The sequence below is a fragment of the Schistocerca nitens genome, chromosome 10, assembly GCF_023898315.1.
Source record: "Schistocerca nitens isolate TAMUIC-IGC-003100 chromosome 10, iqSchNite1.1, whole genome shotgun sequence".
Lineage (NCBI taxonomy): Eukaryota > Metazoa > Arthropoda > Insecta > Orthoptera > Acrididae > Schistocerca > Schistocerca nitens.
Genome location: NC_064623.1, coordinates 202,584,642 through 202,612,317, shown reverse-complemented (window position 1 = coordinate 202,612,317; position 27,676 = coordinate 202,584,642).

Below are 27,676 nucleotides of genomic sequence, written 5' to 3'. Positions count from 1 at the left end.
ACGGGTTTCGGAAGTGGAGCTTGCTGTATTTTCTGTTCTACCCTGCAGTATTTAAACAAGACTTACCACTTGCTGTAATGAAAGAAACACTAAAGAAAAATAAAGACATGTTCACTGGATTTGTCGACATGGCAAACCGTTCCACAATGTCAAACGGTGCAAGATAGTCGAAGTTATGAGGAAAACAGGGGTGAGATGTAGGGAAATGAAGGTAATATACAATATCTACAACAGCCAAAGGGGAACAGTAAGAGTGGAATACCAAGAAAGCAGTGCTCGAATTAAAATGTGTGTAAGACAGAGATGTAGTCTCTCGCCGCTACTGTTTAACCTATACATTGATGATGCAGTCACGGAAATAAATGAAAGGCACAACAGTGGAATCAAAATTCAGGGTGAAGGGATGTTGGTCATAAGATTCGCTAATGACATTGCTATCCTCAGTGAAAATGAAGAAGCATTACAGGATCTGCTGAATGGAACGAATAATCTAATCATAACGTGTACAGATGTGGACTGTGAGCAAATCGAAAAAAGATGAAATTTGTGTGAAGTAGAAGAAATAACAACAGCGAGATACTTGACATCATAATTGGTGATCACGAAGCAGAAGAAGTTAAGGAATTCTGCTACCTAGGCATCAAAATAACCCATGATGTATGGAGCAAGGAGGACATCAAAAGCATATTACCACTGGCCAAAAGGGCATTCCTGGCGAAGAGAAGTCTGCTAGTATCAAACATTGGCCTAATGAGAGGATCAAATTTCTGGGAATGTACGTTTTCCGCACAGAATTGTAGGATAGTGAAATATGGACTGCGCGAAAACCGGAAAAGAAGAGAATCGGACCATTTCAAATATGGTGTTACAGAAGAATTTTCAAAATTAGGCGGACTGATAAGGTAAGGAACGAGGAAGTTCTCCGGAGATTAGGCGAGGAAAAGAATGTATGGAAAACACTGAAAAGAAGACAGAACATGATACTAGAGCTTCCTGCCAACAGCCTACAACCTACAAACGTGCAGCATTCCATCACATGAACTACCGTCTCCTTTCTATCCCTATGTGCCAAGAAGACTTTGACCAGGAACATAACACAATAAAAACAGTAGCCATGAATAATGAATTTGACCCCAACACCACTGACAAAAGTTTTAGATAAGAAGAAGAAGAAGAAGAAGCAAGTCTGGTCCCTACTGTTGCCAATGAAAAATAGAAACAGTAAAAGAAATGGTGCAGATTACCTTTTATAGGGAAAACGTCAAATAGCATAAATAACATCTTGAAGGCAAAGGGTTTCTCTGAGTTTTTCTATGTCCCTTAGACAATAGGTAGTTTCTTGTTTAATTCAAAAGACAAACAACGGGCTATCACAGAAACTGGGGTTCATAAAATCACATGCTGTGAGTGTCAGTCTTGCTACATTGGACAGACTGGGAGGTCAGTCTGTACCAGGCTTAAGGAACACCACAGAAGCTGGAGATTGATGAAGCCTGTTTCAGTCTTTGCAGAACATTGCCTGAACAATAATCACACATATACAATAGATGTACAGGTCCTACACACAGAGGAAAAGGGAGCCAAACTCAACCAATTAGAAATTTTAGAAGATGTGTATACCCCATACCTATTATTAAACGAGCAAACCAATTATTCACTTTTTTTAGATGACATCACAACTCCAAGATAGAGGCAAAACTTTGAGCCCCAGTCCATCGTAGTTAAAAATATCTCGGTTGATGCATAATTTTAGTCCGGTCATTGTAGTATAATTGGTGAATGGATAATAATGTACGTAATTTGTTAAAAAATGGTCATTAACGTAATTGTACATTAAGCTTTGGATCGATACCCTAAGAAGTTGAGACGATTATCTTTGCCTTGTCATCATGTTTCTCTGTGCATTATAATCTTTGGGAATCAGTAATGCACTGGAAAATGAGCTTGTTGTGACTTGGCAAGACAGCCAAGCCACTAGGAGGTAGCCGAAAGGCACGTGTTTAAGCTCACGCAGGCTGGCGTGAGGTCTGGAACAGGACACGGTTGTTATAGTAGCAAATAAAGTACGTAGCTTCAGGAATACTTAACTTTAATCCATAATTGGTGAACATCGATCTGACGGTACATGCATCACAAGATAAATAGCAATTGATAATGGCGCCTTGCTAGGTCGTAGCAAATGACGTAGCTGAAGGCTATGCTAACTATTGTCTCGGCAAATGAGAGCGTAATTTGTCAGTGAACCATCGCTAGCAAAGTCGGCTGTACAACTGGGACGAGTGCTAGGAAGTCTCTCTAGACCTGCCGTGTCGCGGCGCTCGGTCTGCAATCACTGATAGTGGCGACACGCGGGTCCGACGTATACTAGCGGACCGCGGCCGATTTAAAGGCTACCACCTAGCAAGTGTGGTGCCTGGCGGTGACACCACAGAGCTTATACCCGAAACCTTGGTTAAGAAATAACATTAATAATAAATTATGAAACAAGGCTAAAAACAGTGTTCGTTTAGTCAATTTACAATGTTTCACCAAGAACCCAAACCTGATTCAATTAAAAGTTTTCAAGATATGTAATTTTGAAATCAGGGAGTCCTTCACTGCACAGCCTGTAAATAAACAAACAAGTGTCCACTAGTGGCGTTCACTAAGTAATGATAAACACTTTTTTTTCTAAAAGTAGGTTGGTTCTAATCAGGATTCCAATCTTCTGGCTACAAAACCCCAGTTTTCAACATAATCTCCGTTCAGTGCGAAGGCCATGTGGGAGGAGGGAGGCGCTGTACGGCTGTGAGGTACCAGTCTGCTAGTCGACGTCGGAGCCGACGGCTGACTCCATGAATAACCTCGTCATCATCCATGAATCACTTCCAGCGGAGTGCATCCTTCATTGGGCCAAACGAATGGAAGTCGGAAGGTGCGACATCAGAGCTGTAGGCTGGGTTAGGAAGAAGTCCCATGAAGTTTTGTCAGCTCTTCTCGGTACGCAGAGGCCGTGCGTCGTCACGGAGAAGAGCCGACGAAAACAGATGCCTCGCCCAACGACTCACCGCGCTTTTGTTCACTGTGTCTGTGCACATTTTGCAAGCGCATACGAATAACTTCAATGCCTGATTTTCCGCGAAAGGAACACACCACCGTTATACAGGGTGAAAAGTATTTAAACCTCATAGGAAAAAATGAAATTAGGGAAAAATATTTGTTTTGATGTCCCCTAGAACCTCGCAGAGTTTGTCGGTTTAAATACTTTTCACCCTGTATACGCATTTTCAAGGCTGTGTGTAGCGGCGCCGCCCCATAACAGAACTTCATGAAAATACAGTGGTTGAAGCGCGAATATTCATCGTTATTCAACAACAAATTTTTGATCTTTTCAACCGAAATTGGCCGATAACGAAATGTGTAGCCTTACTTATTCAGCGCAGGTTCAGCTGACAGCCAGTACCTGCCGAGGACCCCCAGTGACGGACCACTCGCTCTGATTGCAGGCTGTTCGAGGAGCACTCCGACCTGCTGGAGCTGTTCGAGCGCTTCCGGTCGCTGAAGACGCGCGAGGAGCAGGCGAGCAGCATGGAGCTGGCCGAGCACGCGACCACCGTGATGAACTCGCTGGACGAGGCCATCCGGGCGCTCGACGACGCCGACACCTTCTTCACCTTCGTGGAGCAGGTCGGCGCGTCGCACCGCCGCATCCCGGGCTTCCAGCCGGAGCTCTTCTGGGTGAGTCGCAGCTCTACCCAGCCCACCGCCCGTGTCGGTGGCCCTCCGCAACTACTGGAACCAGCAGACGTTCCATAGTTGGTCTGGTACTGCGTATAATGGATCCGTGCTGCCTCCATTCAGATCACTCCTACTCTTGCACAGTTACTGCCCTGAGAGGGAGGGACAGAACCACCCTTCCCCAGTTGGTTAGAATATGACATCTTCTCTATGCTTTTCACAAAACTAGCTCCAAATTGTTCTTGTTGATTACTAAAGTTCACGACAAGCTTCTTCAAACATACCGGGTGATCAAAAAGTCAGTATAAATTTGAAAACTGAATAAATCACGCAATAATGTAGATACAGAGCTAAAAATTGACACACACGCTTGGAATGACATGGGGTTTTATTAGAACAAAAAAAAACAAAGCCCACAAAATGTGCGACAAATGCGCGTCGTTTGGTGATGATCGTGTGCTCAGCCGCCACTTTCGTCATGCTTGCCTCCCAGGTCCCCAGACCTCAGTCCGTGCGATTATTGGCTTTGGGGTTACCTGAAGTCGCAAGTGTATCGTGATCGACCGACATCTCTAGGGATGCTGAAAGACAACATCCGACGTCAATGCCTCACCAAAACTCCGGACATGCCCTACAGTGGTGTTCACAACATTATTCCTCGACTACAGCTATTGTTGAGGAATGATGGTGGACATATTGAGCATTTCCTGTAAAGAACATCATCTTTGCTTTGTCTTACTTTGTTATGCTAATTATTGCTATTCTGATCAGATGAAGCGCCATCTGTCGGTCATTTTTTGAACTTTTGTATATTCTTTTTTGTTCTAATAAAACCCCATGCCATTCCAAGCATGTGTGTCAATTTGTACCTCTCTATCTACATTATTCCGTGATTTATTCATTTTTCAAATTTATACTGACTTTTTGATCACCCGGTACATTATCCAATTGTTCTTGTTGATTACGTAAGTTCACGACAAGCTTCTTCTAACATACATTATCAAGTATTTCTGCTGACATTATAGTTATACACTGTAAGACAAAAAAATCGACGCACCAGGAAAGAATTACCTGAATGGGACGGAAATTGATACATGTGACACTTGTACAGTCAAGTAAATGATAACAGTAATGACGGGAGCTGAATAAATGACTTAAAAATTGTCCTACAGCTGGGACTCGAACCCAGGCGTCCTTGCTTAGTAGACAGAAATGCTGACCGTTACGTCACCGCAGCACACTATGCCCTCCCGAATACAAACTTCAATTCATATCTTCGGCTTATTTTCCCCCCCCCCCCCTAAATTGTCGCCTTGGAGGGGCTCTCTGGCACTGGAACAGCATCGCAAAGGCGATGTAATGGTCACCATTTCTGCTTAGTAAGCAAGGAGACCCGTGATTCTTCTGTTTCTGCCGGCGTATTTCTTGCTCGAACAGTCCACGGGTGTACTTCCGGTCCATAGTGTGCAACGGGCACAATATTTCGGCGATCAGACATGTCGTCATCATTACGTGCGCTGACGAACTGAGCTCCCGAGGGCGGGTGGCCGTCTTAAATCCCCTCCACCTGCGAGGCCGCCCGCCCTCAGGAGCTCAGTTCGTCAGCGCACCTGACGATGGCGACATGCCTGATCGCCGAAATATTGTGCCCGTTGGACACTATGGACCGGCAGTACACCCGTGAACTGTTCGAGCAAGGAGACCCGTGTTCAAGTCCCAGCCGTGGCACAAATTTTTAATTCATTTTTTCACCTTCCATCATTTGGTCAAAATTTCATTATATCTAAATGATAACAGATTCAGAAACATTGGACGATTTGTTCTAGAGAAAGAGCTTCACAAACTGAGCAAGCCAACAACGCCTTCGTACACCTCTGGCCCTTATGCAGCCAGATATTCGCCTTGTACTCACGAGGGATACCGCGCCAATTTCTTTCGAACTGGCGCGTTAGATTGTGAAAATCCCGACACGGTTGGACAATCCTGCCAATAATGCTCCAAACTTTCTCTGTTTGGGTGAGATCCGGCGACCTTACTGCCCAAGGTGGGGTTTGGCAAAAATGGAGATAATGGATAGAGTGCCGAGTGAGTGAAGGCATTATCTTGGTGAAATGTAAACCGAGGGTGGCTTCCAATGAAGTGCAACAAAGCGAGGTGTAGAATATCGTCGACGTACCGCCGTGCTGCAAGGGTGCAGCGCACGACAACCAAAGGCATCCTGCTATGAAATGAAATGCCACACAAGACTATCGTTTCTGGTTTTCGGGCCACATGACGGCCCGAGCGAGGTGGCGCAGTGACTAACACAATGGACTCGTATTCCGGAGAACGATGGTTCAATCACACGTCCGGCCATCCTGATTTAGGTTTTCCGTGATTTCCCTAAATCGCTTCAGGCATGTGCAGGAGTGGTTCCTTTGAAAGAGCACGGCTGGCTTCCTTCCCCATTCTTCCATCATCCCACGAGACCGATGACCTCGCAGTTTGGTCTCCTCCCCCAAATCGACCCAACTCCCCCGCCATATGGCGGGCGACAATCAGGTTGACATCCCACTGCCGTCTGGGCCGTGTCCGGATTTGTCTTCGTCCTGCAAGCTCGCTGACTGGAGCAGAATTGTGTTCAGTGATGAGTCTCACTTCGAAATGCGCCTCGATAACCGGCGAAGACGTGCCTGATGACTTCCTGGATACTGGTGGGACACCAACCTGGCTGTCGCCCGCCGTACGGCCTGAAAATCAGAAGCGATGGTCCAGGGGCCATTTCATTTAATAGCAGAATCCTTTGGTTGTCATCTGCGGCATCGTTACAGCACAGAGCAACGTTGGCGACATTCTAGGCTTCATTTCGTTGCCATCCATGACAAGCCATTCTGGGCTTACATTCAGCGAGATAATGCCCTACCACACACAGCGAGAGTTTCAACTCTTTTACTGCTTGCCAAACCCTACCTTGGCCTGCAAGGTCGCCTGATCTCTTGCCAACTGAGAACATTTGGAGCATTATGGGCAGGAGCCCACAACCTCCTCGAGATTTTGACGGTCTAGCGCGCCAACTGGACATAATTTGGCACGGTATCCCTCAGGAGGATATCCAGCAACTCTGTCAATCAACGACAAGCCGATTAACTGCTTGAATCAGTGCCAAAGGTGGCTTAACACGTTAATGACTATCTCAGTTTGCGAAGCTCTTTCTCTCGAATAAATCATCCAGTTTTTCTGAAACAGTAATCATTTCTTTGTCTGTACATGGACATCACATCTACTGATTCCCTCCCATTCGGATGATTTCTTTTTGGAACGTCGTTCTTCTTTTTGTCTTGTAGTGTATGTAATTTTATAGTAAGTCTGTGTGATGTTACTATGATTTACTACATCTAGATGGAGAGAAGAAGTCCATAAACCATCTTGGAACGTGAGATCTTTTATAAACTGTGTTGTTAACATTGGTTACATATTAACTTTCTATAGATGAGTAATAGCGAAATGTCGTGTTTTTTTTTTTTTTAGCAATAGTAAAATGACAGACGATTTTTCCGATGATGCTTTATGTTTACAAGTAAATTGTATCTTAGAGATGTTTTTGTCAGACATACTGTACGTTATGTGAATGTACGATGTTGATGTTGTCTATTGTTTGTTGTTTATCGTGTTCTTTACCTGTTTTCTTTTTCTATTATGTCAACGAATAGACAGACATCAAACAGAAAAATTATGTGGAAAACTTTATTGACATAGCACCAGTCCATAGACGAAGAATAAAATAATACGTAAATGCAATGTCAACAGGAACACTTTATAATAGCATATGTGCCGAAACAAGCTTGTCGTGAACTTACGCAATTAACATGAAGCAATTTGCAGCCAATTTTATCAAAAGTATAAAGATGATGTCATTTTACGACCTTATACAAGCCGTGGGACCAGCGGAGAAGAAGTTATAGTTGGTTAGGGAACACATATTAGAGGTTACTGTAATACTGGTCAGAAGAGAATTACTAGTTCTGCCCACAAGGACCAATGTCGAGGCCGGCCGAAGTGGCCGTGCGGTTAAAGGCGCTGCAGTCTGGAACCGCAAGACCGCTACGGTCGCAGGTTCGAATCCTGCCTCGGGCATGGATGTTTGTGATGTCCTTAGGTTAGTTAGGTTTAACTAGTTCTAAGTTCTAGGGGACTAATGACCTCAGCAGTTGAGTCCCATAGTGCTCAGAGCCATTTGAACCATTTTTTGAACCAATGTCGAGCCCCTTTTAGCTCATTGCTGTTATCCACAGTTACTTCCATGGTAGGGTATGGAACAATCCTTTATAGTTTATTGAGTGCTGCACGTAGTATATAGTAATAATGGTGCTAGGAAACAATAAACCGTGTCCCACAGGGTTCTTTGTTGCGTCTTTAGGGTTCAAAGTTGGTTCCTCTGTTGTTCTTACCTCAGTCTATGCTGTTTGTAGTTTGGTATACTAATCTGACCACTACTCACAGTTATTCCTCAGACAAAGAGAGAGATGAAAACATCCTTTACATAGTTCACTATTTACCGTAATAAATGTAGAAGGTAGTAATAATATTGCTAGGGAAAAATGAACCAATTGCCTCTCTAGGGTTCAAAGTTGGTTTCTCTGCTGGTCCTATCTCAGTCTGTGCTGTTTGTAGTTCGGTATACTCATCTCACCATTACTCACATTTGTTCCGCAGACAGAAAGAGATGAAAACATCATTTACATCGTTAATTATTTACTGTAATAGATGGAGAGGGTAGTATTAATACTGCTAGGAAACAATGAACCAATTGCGTCTTTAGTGTTCAAAGTTGGTTTCTCTGCTGTTCTTAGCTAAGTCTAGTTACTGCTACTGTACTACAGTTATCGCGCTGACACGAATATGTAGAACCAGCCTTGACATAATTGCTTACATTTTACATACTTCAGATACGAGATAACAATAATACTGTTGGCAAAGAAGTTATCAGTTGTTTCTCACTTGCATCAGTGTGGCTTCCACACTACTAATACAAAATTACTACCTTAATAGAGAGAGACTGAATTACTATCCACTTAGCTGACTAATTAATGAATGTAGGAAGTGTGTATGAATGATACTGTTATGATAGGAAGTACCAATTGTGTCAAACAGGGGTCCACTGAAAGTTCACTGCTAGTCCTACGGCAATCCATTCAACTTAGAGCCACTGTTCCACAATTATCACGCAGACAGGGAGAGACAGAACCAGCCTTTATATAGACTGTTAAGTAATGCCATTAGTAATAAGAATATTACTCTGCTACCAGTTTCACTCCACAGAATTCAAAGTTCGCCCTATACTATTCCTGCCTCAGTCCAGCTTTCCACCTGTATTCTATAATCATTTCTGTAACAGCGAGAGATAGTCACCCATTACACAGGTGATAGGATAATGGGTACAGGAGGTAACTGTAATACTGTTGGGAATGAAACAACTTCAGTCTCACAGGGTTCAATGTTGGTTGCACTGCTATTCCTGTCCCAGTCTGCTGCTGTTCCACAATAATACTGCGTCAGAGAGATATAGTATCAGCCACTACATAGTGCTTAGACGATGCATATTATAGATAATAATAATAATACTGCTAGCAAAGAAGTTAACAGTTGCATCCCAAAAGGTCTATATTTGGTCTTAAACTAATCGTACCTCCGTCCGTTCAACTTACTATCGCTCTTACCTAATAATTTCCCTGAAACACACAGAGAGAACCAGTCCTTACATAGCTGATTAGGTACTGCACATATGAAGTAATAATAATACTGTTAGGTAAGAAAGTACCAATTGTACTATTCCCAGCTTGATCTATTCAGCTCACTGCTGATGTCCCACAATTACTGTCGTCATAGGGAGAGGTAGAGCCAGCTGGATGTGTTGTGTATGTACTAGGTAGGAATAATATAGTACTAGGAAAGATCTTATCATTAGTGTCCCACACGCTTCACGTCCATCCAGTCAATATCCTTAACTGTCCTAAATACAGAAACTCTTCAACTACTTTCTATGACTCATTGTTCATCTGTACGATTATTTTTGCTTACAAATTATTTTATTCCAATTGTAATTCAGATTCAGCCCAACATTCAAACGTCCTAACTCATTCCTATTATAAAATAGCGGATGATATGATCAGATTTATTCAGCAGCACTCAACATAAATACAAAAACCACACAGAAAAATTTGTGCTGATTACATGGGTTTTATATGCACGGACAGGAAGCTGTAACAAAAGATTCTAGTTTAACATTCCAATGCCGACGTGGTTATTGGAGTCGGAGAACTACTTTAGACTCGCCAATAACAGGACAGTATATCACCCGTGACTTTTTCAAAGGAATGATTTTGACTTTTGCCTTAAATTGTTTATTGGGAAATCAGTTATTTAGTATGATTGATGCACATACTTGGATGAAACTTTTAAATTAGGACGCTGTGGTATCTACTCTTCAGGATGTGTAAGAGCTTACCGGCGAAACTTTTGCAGCGTACTAGAAACAACAATGGTAACATGTGGGCGGTGCCAATTTCGAGTACGCTGCAGTAATTTCACTGGGAAGCCCTTGCACATATTTCATACAGTTCCGATTCTCCCCATGCAATTTCCATATTTTTGGAGCCCTGAAGAAAGTCATTCGTGGTCGTCGTTTTTCTTCGGACGAAGAGATGCATAACTGGATACAATCAAGGCTCCGAAGGCAATCATATTTTTCCGTGACGGCATTGATCACCTTATCATATAGTGGGATAAATGTATTAACAGTTACGGCGATTACTTTTGAAACGATGTAGTTTAACTGATTTTTTTTTCCATCTGTCTCGTTTTCAATTGACTATCTCTTATACTTTCTTCATTTATCACGTGTAATTTTGTGCGTCGTTGTGACAATTCACGTTCTTGAGAATGCTGAAAGTAAAGGGCAATGAAATGAAATTTAATATCCGATAAATTATTTGTTTTATAATTTTTGTCAGGACATTGCATACCTTTCATCCTCGCGTCATTATGCTACTTTTCTGACTGTGCATTACCGCCTAAAGTTTACCTCATCGTGAATCAAACAATACTTCATTTGAAACTTCCTGGCAGATTAAAACTGTGTACCGGACCGAGACTCGAACTCGGGACCTTTGCCTTTCGCGGGCGAGTGCTCTACCGTCTGAGCTACCCAAGCACGACTCACGCCCCGTCCTCACAGCTTTACTTCTACCAGTATCTCGTCTCCCACCTTCCAAACTTTACAGAAGCTTCCTGCAAACGCTGCAGAACTAGCACTCCTGAAAGAAAGGATATTGCGGATACATGGCTTAGCCACAGCCTGGGGGATGTTTCCAGAATGAGATTTTCACTCTGCAGCAGAGTGTGCGCTGATATGAAACTTTCTGGCAGATTAAAACTGTGTGCCGGACCGAGACTCGAACTCAGGACCTTTGCCTTTCGCGGGCAAGTGCTCTACCAACTGAGCTACCCATCCCCCAGGCTGTGGCTAAGCCATGTCTCCGCAATATCCTTTCTTTCAGGAGTGCTAGTGCTGCAGGGTTTGCAGGAGAGCTTCTGTAAAGTTTGGAAGGTGGGAGAAGAGATACTGGCAGAAGTAAAGCTGTGAGGACTGGTCGTAAGTCGTGCTTGGGTAGCTCAGCTGGTAGAGCACTTGCCCGCGAAAGGCAAAGGCCCCGAGTTCGAGTCTCGGTCCGGCACACAGTTTTAATCTTCCAGGAAGTTTCATATCAGCGCACACTCCGCTGCAGAGTGAAAATCTCATTCTGAATGCTTCATTTGCTCGTAGTTCTGTCTCCTGATCAATAAAAAGTACTATTGTTGTGCTGTAATAAAAAAATGGCTCGGAGCACTATGGGACTTAACTTCTGAGGTCATCAGTCCCCTAGTACTTAGAACTACTTAAACCTAACTAACCTAAGGACATCACACACACCCATGCCCGAGGCAGGATTCGAACCAGCGACCGTAGCGGTCTCGCGGTTCCAGACTGTAGCGCCTAGAACCGCTCGGCCACCCCTGCCGGCTGCTGTAATAATGTTACAGACTGTCGTAATGAAGGTTAACTACCAGTTGACATCAATTCCTCTGAAATAACAGCTAACAGCAAATTACACAAACAAGCTGGTACACCTGCTTAATATCGTGTAGCGCCACCACGAGCACACATAAATGCCGCAACACGACGTGGCATGGACTCCACTAATATCTGAAGTGTTTCTGGAGTGAACTGACACCATTAATCCGGCAGGGCTGTCCATAAATGCGCAAGAGTGCGAGGGAGTGGAGATCTCTTCTGAACAACACGTTGCAAGGCACCCCAGATATGCTCACTAATGTTCATGCCTGGGGAGGTAGGTGGCCGGCGGGAGTGTTTACAACTCAGAAGAGTGTTCTTGGAGCCACTCTGTAGCAGTTCTGGACGTGTGGGGTGTCGCAGTGTCCTGCTGTAATTGCCCAAGTGTGTCAGAATGGACAATGGGCATGAGTAGACGCAAGTGATCACAGGATGCTTACGTACGTGTCACCTGTCAGAGTCGTATCCAGAAGTATGAGGGATCACGTCTCACTCCAACTGTACACGCCCCACCCCGTTACACAGCGTCCACCAGCTTGAACAGTCCGCTGCTGACATGCAGGGGCCATGGATTCATGAGGTTGTCTCCATACCCGTACACGTCCATCCACTCGATACAACTTGAAACGAGACTCGTCCGACCAGGCAACATGTTTTCAGTCATCAACAGCCCAACGTCGGTGTTGACGGGGCCAGGCGAGGCGTAAAACTTTGTGTCGTGCAGTCAGCAAGCCTTCACCAGTGGGCCTCCGGCTCCGAAAGCCCGTTTCGATGATGTTTCACTGAGTGGTTCGCACGCTGACAGCTCTCCATGGCCCATCGCTGAAATCAGCAGCAATTTTCCGAAGGGCTACAGTTCTGTCACGTTGAACGATTCTCTTCAGTCGTCGTTGGTACCGTTCTTGCAGGATCTTTTTCCTGCCTCACCGATGTCGGAGATTTGATTTTTTACTGGATTCCTGATATTCACGCTACACTCCTGAAATGATCGTACGGGAAAGTCCCCACTTCATCACTACCTCGGAGATGCTGTGTCCCATCGCTCGTGCGCCGACCATAATACCACGTTCAAACTCAATCTAGATAATCTGCCATTGTAGTAGCAGTAACCGATCTAACAACTGCGCCAGACACTTGTTGTCTTATACAGGCGTTGCCGACCGCAACGTAGTATTCTTTTCATGTCTCTGTATTTGAATACGCTTGCCTATAACAGTTTCTTTGGAGCTGCAGTGTACATCCATTGTGGGACGGGTGTCGTTCTCAGACTGTTTGCCTAATGAAAGGCGAGATCCTCCATCTGCTTCTGTATTTGTCAAGCCACCCGATCGTGAGTGTTAGAGAATATAATATGTGCTACTGATATTTCACCCCTTTCCTGTTCCAGTAGTGAATAGTGTGCGGGAACCGCGATTGTTGGTATGTCTCCGTGTGAACTCAAACGTTTCTGATTCTACCTCACTATAACACACAAGCAAGTAAGAAATTCATTACTTCATTCTTCTAGAAGCGCACTCTCCTGGATATTTACCAGTAAAGCATACGTGATACACAACGCGTCTTTTAGTGTCTACCGCAGGAGCTGCGCGAGCGTCGCCGGGTAAAAAGAAAGGGTTGCTCTTTTTGGATCTTCTGTGCGAGGGCATATGCAAAAAAACCGGAATTATTTGTCAGAAGCTATATATTGTCTAATTGCCAACGGCCTCGTCGCAGTAGTAACACCGGTTCCCGTCAGATCACCGAAGTTAAGCGCTGTCGGGCTGGGCTAGCACTTGGATGGGTACCCATGCCGTCTGCTGAGCGCTGTTGACAAGCAGGGTGCACTCAGCCCTTGCGAGGCAAAAATTATCAGCTATCAACTCAAACTGATAATTGATAGTTGGAGAGACAACATCGCTGTTTCAGGTAGTCTGCGATAGCCAGTTGTAGATGTTAGCCACTGATTAATCGTGTATACGGGTGGTGTTAACCCTCTCAGCGTCATTTAAGGCCCGAAGATGGTCGACTAAAGCACCGAAACTGGTAGCCATATAATTAATGACATCGTAAGGACGGGTGTAGGTGTTCTATTTTATCATATAAGTGGACGACCGAAGTTCCTCAGACCTCCAATCACAAGGATGGACATAGAAAACTATTCTATTCCTGGTTGGTACACCAGCACATCGCCTGTCAGCGCTGCACTTCACGACACCAGTCCACGACACAGTGAGTTTGCAACAGCAGTGAAGTGAGTGGTACCAATGTGAGGGCGTGCTGCCGACGTGGACAACATTACTGCCCTTTTGAGTATCGAGCTAAAACATGAGTACAGACAGAACAATCTCATTTGCCTGGTGCTTTCTCATGTGCACTTTAAATCTACGCTGTCAAAGATCTTTTAGCTCCACTTGAAGTTAATGTAACTTCCTTGGAACGCATTTTTTGCCACATTGCCTTTTTTGCGTATTATCCTCTCTAGGATCGTTTCTTGCAGAATGTCCCCGTTTGGCAAAATCATCCTCTATACCCTTTTGAAAACATCACTGTTTAGCAGGCCGCTGTGGCTGGACGGTTCTAGGCCTTCAGTACGGAGCCGTGGTGCTGCTTCGGTCCCAGGTTCGAATCCTGCCTCGGGCATGAATGAGTGTGATGTCCTTAGGTTAGTTAGGGTTAGTTAGGTTTAAGTAGTTCTAAGTCTGGCCGTGGTCTAGGGATAGCTGGCACGGTAGCTCAGCGTGTTCAGTCAGAGAGCTGGTTGGCCTCTGTAATAAAAAACTGAGTGGAAGGATCAAAAAACGAACTTGACTGGATGTCATGTGACGTCCGCAACGACCAAACACAGCGATCAGCAACGAACAAAATGCAAAAAAAAAAAAAAAAAGGCGTAGCGTCTTTGATTCATAATCAAAACGTCTTCGGTCCCGGGTTCGATCCCCGCCACTGCCTAAATTTTGATAAATAATCAGCATTGGCGGCCGAAGACTTCCGGCATAAGAAGTCAGCCTCAATCTGCCAACGGCCTTGTCAAAGAGGGCGGAGGAGTGGATAGAGGTTCAGGGCACTCTCTTGTCCTAGAGGTGGGAAATTGCCCCTAAAGGCGGAAGAATCAGCAATGATCAACGACATGAGGATGCAGAAGGCAATGGAAACCACTGCATTAAACACACGTAACGTGTATCCACAGGACATGTGCCCTGTAATTGAAGAAGTGTCATGATGATCTCTCCATTGGCAAAAGATTTCGGAATAGTCCCCCATTCGGATCTCCGGGAGGGGACTGCCAAGGGGGAGGTTACCATGAGAAAAAGACTGAATAATCAACGAAAGGATAACGTTCTACGAGTCGGGGCGTGAAATGTCAGAAGCTTGAACGTGGTAGGGAAACTAGAAAATCTGAAAAGGGAAATGCAAAGGCTCAATCTAGATATAGTAGGGGTCAGTGAAGTGAAGTGGAAGGAAGACAAGGATTTCTGGTCAGATGAGTATCGGGTAATATCAACAGCAGCAGAAAATGGTATAACAGGTGTAGGATTCGTTATGAATAGGAAGGTAGGGCAGAGGGTGTGTTACTGTGAACAGTTCAGTGACCGGGTTGTTCAAATCAGAATCGACAGCAGACCAACACCGACAACGATAGTTCAGGTATGCATGCCGACGTCGCAAGCTGAGGATGAACAGATAAAGTGTATGAGGATATTGAAAGGGTAATGCAGTATGTAAAGGGGGACGAAAATCTAATAGTCATGGGCGACTGGAATGCAGTTGTAGGGGAAAGAGTAGAAGAAAAGGTTACAAGAGAATATGGGCTTGGGACAAGGAATGAAAGAGGAGAAAGACTAATTGAGTTCTGTAACAAGTTTCAGCTAGTAATAGCGAATACCCTGTTCAAGAATCACAAGAGGAGGAGGTATACTTGGAAAAGGCCGGGAGATACGGGAAGATTTCAATTAGATTATATCATCGTCAGACAGAGATTCCGAAATCAGATACTGGATTGTAAGGCGTACCCAGGAGCAGATATTGACTCAGATCACAATATAGTAGTGATGAAGAGTAGGCTGAAGTTCAAGACATTAGTCAGGAAGAATCAATACGCAAAGAAGTGGGATACGGAAGTACTAAGGAATGACGAGATACGTTTGAAGTTCTCTAACGCTATACAGTAGATACAGCAATAAGGAATAGCGCAGTAGGCAGTACAGTTGAAGAGCAATGGACATCTCTAAAAAGAGCCACGACAGAAGTTGGGAAGGAAAACATAGGTACAAAGAAGGTAGCTGCGAAGAAACCATGGGTAACAGAAGAAACACTTCAGTTGATTGATGAAAGGAGGAAGTACAAACACGTTCCGGGAAAATCAGGAATACAGAAATACAAGTCGCTGAGGAATGAAATAAATAGGAATTGCAGGTATGCTAAGACGAAATGGCTGCAGGAAAAATGTGAAGACATCGAAAAAGATATGATTGTCGGAAGGACAGACTCAGCATACAGGAAAGTCAAAACAACCTTTGGTGACATTAAAAGCAACGGTGGTAACATTAAGAGTGCAACGGGAATTCCACTGTTAAATGCAGAGGAGAGAGCAGATAGGTGGAAAGAATACATTGAAAGCCTCTATGAGGGTGAAGATTTGTCTGATGTGATAGAAGAAGAAACAGGTGTCGATTTCGAAGAGATAGGGGATCCAGTATTAGAATCGGAATTTAAAAGAGCTTTGGAGGACTTACCGTCAAATAAGGCAGAAGGGATAGATAACATTCCATCAGAATTTCTAAAATCATTGGGGGAAGTGGCAACAAAACGACTATTCACGTTGGTGTGTAGAATATATGAGTCTGGCGACATACCATCTGACTTTCGGAAAAGCATCATCCACACAATTCCAAAGACGGCAAGAGCTGACAAGTGCGATAATTATCGCTCAATCAGCTTAACAGCTCATGCATCGAAGCTGCTTACAAGAACAATATACAGAAGAATGGAAAAGAAAATTGAGAATGCGCTAGGTGACGATCAGTTTAGCTTTAGGAAAAGTAAAGGGACGAGAGAGGCAATTCTGACGTTACGGCTAATAATGGAAGCAAGGCTAAAGAAAAATCAAGACACTTCAATAGGATTTGTCGACCTGGAAAAAGCGTTCGACAATACAAAATGGTGCAAGCTGTTCGAGATTCTGAAAAAAGTAGGGGTAAGCTATAGGGAGAGACGGGTCATATACAATATGTACAACAACCAAGAGGGAATAATATGAGTGGACGATCAAGAACGAAGTGTTCGTATTAAGAAGGGTGTAAGACGAGGCTGTAGCCTTTCGCCCCTACTCTTCAATCTGTACATCGAGGAAGCAATGATGGAAATAAAAGAAAGGTTCAGGAGTGGAATTGAAATACAAGGTGAAAGGATATCAATGATACGATTCGCTGATGACATTGCTATCCTGAGTGAAAGTGAAGAAGAATTAAATGATATGCTGAACGCAATGAACAGTCTAATGAGTACACAGTATGGTTTGAGAGTAAATCGGAGAAAGACGAAGGTAATGAGAAGTAGTAAAAATGAGAACAGCGAGAAGCTTAACATCAGGATTGATGGTCACGAAGTCAATAAAGTTAAGGAATTCTGCTACCTAGGCAGTAAAATAACCAATGACGGACGGAGCAAGGAGGACATCAAAAGCAGACTCGCTATAGCAAAAAAGGCATTTCTGGCCAAGAGAAATTTGAGGAAGAAATTTCTGAGGATGTACGTCTGGAGTACAGCATTGTATGGTAGTGAAACATGGACTGTGGGAAAACCGGAACAGAAGAGAATCGAAGCATTTGAGATGTGGTGCTATAGACGAATGTTGAAAATTAGGTGGACTGATAAGGTAAGGAATGAGGAGGTTCTACGCAGAATCGAAGGAATATGTGGAAAACACTGATAAGGCGAGGGGACAGGATGATAGGACATCTGCTAAGACATGACGGAATGACTTCCATGGTACTAGAGGGAGCTGTAGAGGGCAAAAACTGTAGAGGAAGACAGAGATTGGAATACGTCAAGCAAATAATTGAGGACGTAGGTTGCAAGTGCTACTCTGAGATGAAGAGGTTATCACAGGAAAGGAATTCGTGGCGGGCGGCATCAAACCAGTCATTAGACTGATGACCAAAAAAAAAGTCTACGGGACTGATGACCTCAGATGTTAAGTCTCATAGTGCTTAGAGCCATTTGAACCATTTGAACCATCACAATTTAGCGCAGTGATACAGGGATTAACACGGGTTGTGGTAGCGAGATTGAATATTGTAATTCCCAAATCCTCCAAAAATAAGCGAAAAATATACGTATTCAAAAAAGCAGATAAAAATTCACTTGACACCTTCCTAAGAGACAATCTCCACTCATTTCAAATTAATAATATAAGTGTAGAGCAGATGTGGCTTCAATTCAAAGAGATAGTACCGGCAGCAATGGAGAGATTTATACCAAATTAATTAACAAACTACGGAGATGATCCTCCTTGGTACACAAAACTGGTTAGAAGGTTAGAACACTGTTGCAGAAACAACGAAACAAACATGCCAAATTCAAACAGACGCAAAATCCCCAAGATTGGCGATTCTTTACAGAAGCTCGAAATTTAGCGCGGAATTCAGTGCGAGATGTTACAGTTTCCTCAACGAAACTTTGTTTCGAAATCTGGCAGAAAATCCAAAAAGATTCTGGTCGTATGTGAAGTACGTTAGCGGCAAGAAACAATCAACGCCTTCTCTGCGCAACAGCAATGGAGGCACTATGGAAGTCAGTGCTGCCAAAGCAGATATCACGGTATAAGTGTATTATTTTTATTTTTATAATTATATATTTCATGATTTTGGTTGGGGTGGCTTTAAATATTGTGGGCTAGAATGAGACTTTTAATTAACTTATACCGCGATAACACTGTGTGGACATCGGCTGCCCCGAAGTACGTACGATATAATATTTTTTAAAACACAGCGCGCGATTCACCGCCTTCCAATAAATAGTTTGCGTATGCGCTGCTATTTAGAAAAGAAAATATGCGTATTCTTACGCAAACTGTAATTACTGATATAAGTCTCAGGGGCTACTGGTTATTTATGTACCGAAGTACACAAAGATTAACTGAGATATTGCGTAATGTAATGATTTTTTAATATTTATTTTTCATTATTTGCAAGGCAAAACTGGAGAGAATCTCGTCTGCCGTTAGGCGGCCAAAATGAAACATACTGAACTCACTCAGTATTCTAAATATTAATAAACGAAATCTATTTTGACTCTTTTTAACTTTGAAATTAATGAAAGATCAAAATTGAGAAGTCTCTCGCATTTACATTTAACATTATGAGGTGATATTTTAATTAAATAATACAGTTAGCGTAGTGGCCGACTAAATCCTGTTAGGGGAGATGAGCTCCCTGTACTGCGAAATTCTGTAAAAACTTTTTTAATTATAATTAGTGGTTGCGATCATGAGAGGTGACAACTAAGTCAATAATACACACTTCCTAATAACAATTTCTATTATACTTTTCAAAATACAGATAAAACTTACGTTAATTATCAGACAGCACTACAATGGGGGCCTACCGCTAGACGAAACAAAACAGGAGAGCTAGTTCAATCAAAGCATTGTCTCCGATCTTCATGGCCTATGTTACACAGAGATTATAACAAAAAAAACAATGTTTTGTTAATTACATCGATATTCGTGTTTTGATAATAATAACTTACGTTCTTTACCATTTGTTATACATCGCGCACACGTACACAGTCTTGAAATAATTTATAATTCACACGTCTCACAACAAAAACTTCCTTTCCCTTTCTCCAAATGTCCATTTATGTGAGGTACCGTCACACAGAGTTTCTAAACACAGCCTTCAGAAATGCCTTCACAAAAGAAGACGAAGTAAATATTCTAGAATTGGAATCGATAACAGCTGCCAATATGAGTAACGTAGAAGTAAATATCCTCGGAGTAGTGAAGCAACTCAAATCACTTAATAAAAGCAAGTCTTCTGGTCCAGACTGTATACCAGTTAGGTTCCTTTCGGAGTATGCTGATGCATTAGCTCCGTACCCAAAGACTGGAAAGCTGCACAGGTCACACCAATAGTCAAGAAAGGTAGTAGGAGTAATCCACTAAATTAGAGACCCATATCGTTAACGTCGATATGCAGCAGGATTTTAGAACATATATTGTCTTCAAAGATTATGAATTACCTGAAGAAAACTGTCTATTGACGCACAGTCAACATGGGTTTAGAAAATGTTCCTGTGAAACACAAGTTGCTCTTTATTCACGCCAAGTGTTGAGTGCTATTAACAAGGAATTTCAGATCGATTCCGTATTTCTGGATTTTGACACTGTACCACACAAGCGGCTTGTAGTGATATTGCGTGCTTATGGAATATCGTCTTAGTTACGTGACTGGATTTGTGATTTACTGTCAGAGAGGTCATAGTTCGTAGTAATTGACGGAAAGTCATCGAGTAAAACAGAAGTGATTTCTGGCGTTCCCCAAGGTAGTGTTATAGGCCCTTTGCTGTTCCTTATCTATAAAACGATTTAGGAGATAACCTGAGCAGCCGTATAAGGTTGTTTGCAAATGACGCTGTCGTTTATCGACTAATAAAGTCATCAGAAGATCAAAAGAAACTGCAAAACGGTTTAGAAAAGAGTCACAGAAATGGTACAGGATTTGGGCTGGACATCATTAAAAGAAAGGCGTTTTTCGTTGCGATGGAATCTTTTCAGGAAATTTCAATCGCCAACTTTCTCCTCCGAATGTGAAAATATTTTGTTGGCACTGACCTACATAGGGAGAAACGATCACCACGATAAAATAAGGGAAATCAGAGCTCGTACGGAAAGATGTGTTCTTTCTTTCCGCGCGCTATACGAGATTGGAATAACAGAGAATTGTGAACGTGGTTCGATGAACCCTCTGCCGTTTTGTAGGTTTCAGGCACTTTTTACTATTACGCTTCATTTTCTGTAATGTCAGCTAGTGGTAAGGCCTGACACATACTACATACTCGTTGTTTTAACATGCAGAAACCCGAAGATGTCATTAATGTGATTCCGAAACTGGTCGTGTAAATAAAATAACTTCTGAAAATGTAGACTGTTGGTGATTTTTGTAACTGTAGTAATAAGGTCCATGGTTCTAAAGTTTCCATTTTCATGTATCGAGAGACATTTCATAAATAACGCACACAAATTTTTTTAATTTCACGTTTATTTTTTCCAGTATTACCGCCCTTCAGTATGGTCTCCCTCCTTCTCTGTGACTGAATTTCGTCTCGGAAGCTCTGTTATTCCCGCCAGGACACCACTTCTGTACATCTGTCTGATGGCTCGGGCAACGGTGGTAGGTTACAATATCCCCGGATGTAATTAACATTTTACAATGCAACAAACGGCACTGATTACGTATTTGTTGATATGTTCAGATGTGCTAACGAAACTAACGGGGTTCCATTTAAAAAAACGTAGGTTTGTGTTAAAAAACATACTTCTGTGCATTTTTTTATGGTTTGTATTAACCAATTACACTAGCCTCTCTCCTCACGTTCGGGCTGTGGGATCGATTCGTCAGTATTTGATGTGGTTTACGAAATACATCCAGCGGTAATGTTAGTTCAAAAAATGGCTCTGAGCACTATGGGACTTAACATCTATGGTCATCAGTCCCCTAGAACTTAGAACCACTTAAACCTAACTAACCTAAGGACAGCACACAACACCCAGTCATCACGAGGCGGTAATGTTAGGTGACTCACCCTATATATATATATATATATATATATATATATATATATATATATCAGTTCATGATACCCAATATTACAAATTTACTCTTTCTGGCGGACACACGTCCAGATCGTCCGCTCTTAAAATTCTGCCATCTCTCTCCCCACATCCACCACTGCTGGCGGCTCACCTCCAACTGCGCAACGCTATGCGCTGTTCACATCCAACTGCCCAACGCTACAATAGCGAATATTTCAGCAATGCCAACCAGCAACAGACTGCACACAGCACAGTCGGTGATTTTCATACAGAGCGCTACGTGGTGTTACCAACATAAAAACCTAAACAGCCTACTTACACGCTTATGGAGATCGGCATTCCAATAATTGACCTGCTTTTCGGCATTGGGAGACTGAATGGCATAGTCTCAGTACGCACAACAAACTGCGTGCCATTGAGGAGACTACGAATGTGTGGCAGTCCTCCACGCGGACCTCTCGCAGGCGCTCTGTGGTTCTCAGCCGGCTCCGCATTGGCCACGCTTGGGCGACCCGCGGCTTCCTCCTGCGCCGTGAACACCCGTCTCAGTGTCGATGCGACGCCAGGTTGACAGTGGCCCACATTCTGGTGCACTGTCCCACTCCCATTGCTCTGCAACGAAATCTTCGGTTACCGGATTCGTTGCCGCTACTTTTATCTAACAACGCCTCATAGGATGATTGAGTTTTAGCGCATATCCTTTGTCCCTCTGTGTCCTCCACCTTAGTGCTTTTAGGGTCGAGGTTTTAATGTGTTGCAGAGTGGCTGGCTTCTCCTTTTTATTCTCATGGTCAGCCAGCCATGGTAATCTGTTTTGTCGTTTTAATCTCTTCTATCTGTTTCTTGCGTATCTGTGGTTTTCTTGTCCCTTTTTTTCATTTATCTGTTTGTTGCCCTTCCATGGTTCTTGTCGTTTTTCCTTTCTCTCCAATTCGTGTTATCAGTCTTGCTTGTTTTATTCTCACCCTTGTGGCATTGTTTTGTTCGTAACAAGGGACCTGTTTGGTCCTTTCCCCCCTCTTTTAAACCAACCAACGAACCAATCGTTCATCTGTTGATGTTTTTGGCCATCCCAGTATTGGATTATCGTCTGTGTTCATATGACCACCCCGAAAACGATTAACCCAACGTGAAACTGTACTACGGTCCACTGTAAACCCACCACAGACTTCACATAACGCACTCTGGATTTCTGTCGGGATTTTGCTGCATTAAGTTTCGGTCTTGACGTACGACCTCTGGTACAGTCACAGTACCCGACGCCACTGCAGGGTCCATTTCTACCTCTCACCAATTTTATGTTAGAATACACAGCGAAAAAAGAAAAACATGTGCTTCCTTCTCAAGCTCTCAACTATAGCTGACGTAATTTTCATTGTTGTTGCATCAAACAATCCACAGTCATACCAACCAGTGCATTATTTATGAAATGTCTCTCGTATGTTTCAGAAAATCGAGAAGCCTTTCCTTGAGGCAGTGAAGACGACGCTGGGAGACCGGTACACGGACAACGTGGACACTCTCTACCGGGCGACCATCAAACTCATCATCGAGACTCTCATCAATGGATACAACAACGCACAGGACAACCCGCAGGTGCAGCAGAAGGAGCAGTCCTCGTGAGGAGTCGCCAGCTGACGAACCTGGGGTCCTCAGCGCCCCTCCAGGCTCCCAACTGGAACACTTGCCGTATCGGTGGAGCTGGAACTTCCGACGGCCCCACTGGAGCCTTCCAGGGACGTTCACAAGCATTACGATAGTGGACCGCTGCCCATGCCAGCCACAGTTCTGGATCTGACCATTTGTCTGGCACGTTATATATCAAGTGCAGTATTCACATGGTATCTGTGATGGACGTACTAGCAGATAGGGATGTTCTCATCGTGATGGAGCTCGAAGAAATGAACTCATGAAAAGCCCCTCTTTGAGGAAAAATGGTCCCAGGTTCTGTTACATGACCGTGAGGTTACTCGCCAACAAAGGATGTTCTCTGGGAGAAGTACATAAAGGCCAAAAGAATTATAAGCAGCTATATCAGTACAGAGAATCTCATTTGTGCAAACATATTGCGCATATATTTGGTGTAGATATAGCTCACGTTAGTGTTGAGAGTGACCTTGGTCCATAAATAACTTTTTTAGCATCAGCTCCGCCAAAAAAAGGCCTGTTTCAGTGGTACAGGCATGTTCTTGAGATTACCCCACCAGTAAGAGAAATTCAATTGGAACTATATTAGTGGAAAAGCACACATTCGAGCGAACACATGTTCCAAGTAGTTTCGATGGTTTAGATACAGCTTTCATGGAAATTTCTCAGGATTAACATGGTGAATGAATAACTTAATTTTTGAACCTAGTCTCTACCAAAGAAAATCGCAATATCTGTGGTACAGATGCGGTCTTCATACTGCCCACCAGTAACAGAAATCCAGTGTGGGCGTATATCGTAATCAGCTAAACAGAGAGAAAGTCTATAGTCGCTAGAGTTTAGATATGCCCTCCGGTAAAATCTTCCCTCGCGCTTACATGGTTTGACCGTAAAATGTAAGCTTACACGCCCAGAATAGTACAACTATTAAACAGTTTCCTGGCTGTTAAACAGTGGTCAGAATGGATCTTCTTCAGAAACGTAATACTTCATTGCCACACGCAGAGGATATACTAACTGTATTCGTAGCTTCGAATCACTACACACAGTGGCAGCATTGAACCAATTTGTTCAGTGAATATGTCATGATCTTCATGAAGATGTTCTCCACAGGTAGGGATTAAGCGTTGGGCTTATCAAGAAAATCCACGCGACCACAGCTTAATATCTAGGAAAATTTTTACTGTTAGAAACATTTTTGTTAAAGTTACACGTGCTGGATTTAGTTATTGGTGGTGCTTTAATAAATGTATACAGTTTTAATTAAACTTTATAAAAAAAATACCAGGAGCTACCTCCACCTTGCGACAAAATATCAATACTGGCAGCTCTATCTCTTGGGTTAAAAAGAACTACTAACTGAAATGACTCTGGGAGAGACTCGCTTTTACAACAAGGTAATTTACACAATACCAAACCTTCCCAGGATGGAGTTACCCTTCTCACCCTCACCCCCTCTGCTTTTCGCAGCAAACCCTACAATTATTGTTACCAGCCTTCAACGGCTGTTCGCCTCTACGCCTGGTCATTAATTGGCTGAAGTTTTGTGAGCGTAATTCCACTGTTGTGCATATCGAACTTATTATAATGCAGCAAATTTTTCTCGATTCTAAGCAACTTATACTGTTCTGACATTTCAGTAACGTTTTCAGTCCCCTTGACGGATTTTCCATTCTCTACATGTCAGCAAAAGGTTATACAAGTAATTAAAAAGGGAATGCTCAAATGTGTACACCGCAAGCATCACAAAGAGCCATGTTCTCTCTCACAAGTAAATAGTTACGAGTGATCAGGCAAATCCCTATTCGAATTAGAGCGAATGCGACCGCATTCCTTTCTCAATGACTGCAAGGAGGTGCGCGACAATCTGTCATCATCTTTCAACGACGCGACTGATTGCGCGGAAATACCAGACGCCACACGAAATTTCAAATGTTGAAAAGCGGTATTTAGATGACATTATGAAATGTCCTTCCACACATAGTCCGCGCTGGAGTGCCTTAAATGGCAGACTGTTCTAAATCGTATACATCAGTGGGAAATTTTGGTTCTGTAATTCTCTAAAGGACCTAAAGACTATTATGAATGAAAATCATACAGTACAATATTTATTATTTAACTAAACTGTTTTCATCTATTAAGCCATCATCAGACACAGAGATTAGCGTCTGTGGCTGTGAAATTTGAGAGAACAGAGATTTTAAACTTGGTGAACCCAAAGAATCTCTCAAGAGGCTGTCAAAAATAACAATTACTAACGTTAGACATAAGAATAAAGTGAGAAGAATAATTTGGATTAAAATGCGAAGTAAAACAATTTAGTTTAGATAAAATGTATGACACACTGAGTTAATGAACTAAATAAAAAATTGTACAAGTTGTTCAGAGGATTATAGTAAATAGAAAAAATACAGTACACTTAGGTGACAGGTTTCAAGGGCATGACTGAACAACATAAACTTGTCTTAAACAAGTGTATTATAAATGAGACAAAGATGAGACTAAGCTGCAAGTTAAACAATTGTAAATGTACAAATTTAAATTGTAGGGTTAGCGAAACCACAATAATTGAAATGAAGTTAAGCATGGGGCGTATTACCACCTCTAATAACAGCCACTGCAAATAAAGTCGTCCACACTACTTTGTAAATTACCTCTCCTACTTATCGGCCTCATTCTCTACTTCATATGTTAGAACGACTTTACCGACTGTACACCTGCTCTAGCAGCCTCTCCCATTTCTTTCTATCGAGTGTCCTGTTTGTCCATTTGAAGCTAATGTTCATAACAGCTGTGTCCTTTTGGATTTTATCTCGCCACCTATTGCTGGGTTTTTCTCTTCCTCTCGTTCCCTCAATTCTACTGCAGGATGATATTCTACATAGTCTGTAGTCCGCCGTTCGTGCTATGTGACCAGCCCAGCGTAATGTTTTCTTCTTCAGCACTTCGACAGTCTTAAGGCATTCGTACAGCTCCCGTAGTTCTTCATTCTTTCTTACCCTTCATTCCATGTTATTTTGCTCACATACAGGTCTCAAAATTTTCCTTAATACTTTCTGTCGAATATTAACAGTTTTTCTTTTTTTAGTTGCTAAATATAAATGCTTGACACCTCTATAATGTCATGGATCTAGCAGGTGATTGATACAACAGAATTTTTATGTTGTTACTAAGTGATCTTGTCCTTAATATGTTGCTACAACTGAAAATTGACTTTTTTCACTTCTGCTAGATGGGCTTCTATTTCTGTATCTGTTCTACTGTTGTTACTGAAAAAACGCACTACGTACTGGAGTAGTCAATGAAAATGACTCCACCTAGATTCAAAAGTGCATCACTTTGGATTTTCTTTCTTATGAGCCACTACTCTGTCTTTTCTTCATTCACATGTAGTCCAGTTTAATCAGTGATTTTTTAATTTTTTTATGCTCCATATTTTACTTTATTTTATCTTCCTTATAATTTTATTTTATATAGTTACAATAATATTTCACTTATCAATTTAGTCCCATAATCTGTCGCACTTTTAGAGCTCTTCTTTTCCCTTTTGTCGTTTTTCTTGCATATCACCTATTGTAAAGAGGCCAGCACCTTAATCTGGATATGTCAATGTTAGTGGTAGACGATGGCCGGATGTCCTTTCCCATACCCACTGCTTCCCCCCTGGGACACTGTCTACATCTTGTGTTATCGCATGTGAAAGTGTGAGAACGTTTTCAGTATGTTTGCGAATCGTATAACTGAGGCTGGCCGTGGGCACCAGCCCAGTTTTCACCTAATCGGGCGTGGGAAACCGCTTAAAAATCATATCCAGGCTGGCCGCCAAACCAGCCCTATCGTTAATTTGCCGAGCGGATTCTATCCTCTGGCCCCGCTTCTCTCCGAATCCCGCTAGTGCACGCTGCTATCAGGGCAGATCAGTGATAGTATACTTGTGTTACAGTCTAAGACAAAAAAAAAAGACGCACCACATAGGAATTATCCGAACGGGATGGAAAACCCGATATGTGACATACGTGTAGAGGCAAACAAATGATTACAATTTCAGAAAAATTGAATGGTTTATTAAAGAGGAACAGCTTCACAAACTGAGTAGGTCAATAACACAATGGTTCAAATCTGGCCCTTACGCGAGCAGTTATTCCGCTTGGCAGTGAGTGCTGGATATCGTCCTGAGGGATATCGCGCCAAATTCCGTCCAACTGGTGCATTAGGTCGTGAAAAGCACAAGACAGTTGGAGGCCCATGGCCATGATCCTCCAATTGGGAAGAGGTCCAGTGATCTTGCTGGTCAAGGTAGGTTTGGCAAGCACGAAGGCAAGCACTAGGAACTCTCGCTGTGTGTGGGAGGCCATCAACTTGCCCAAATGTAAGCCCAAGGTGTCAAAACGGGGTGTAATATATCGTCGACGAACCGAACTGTAAGGGCG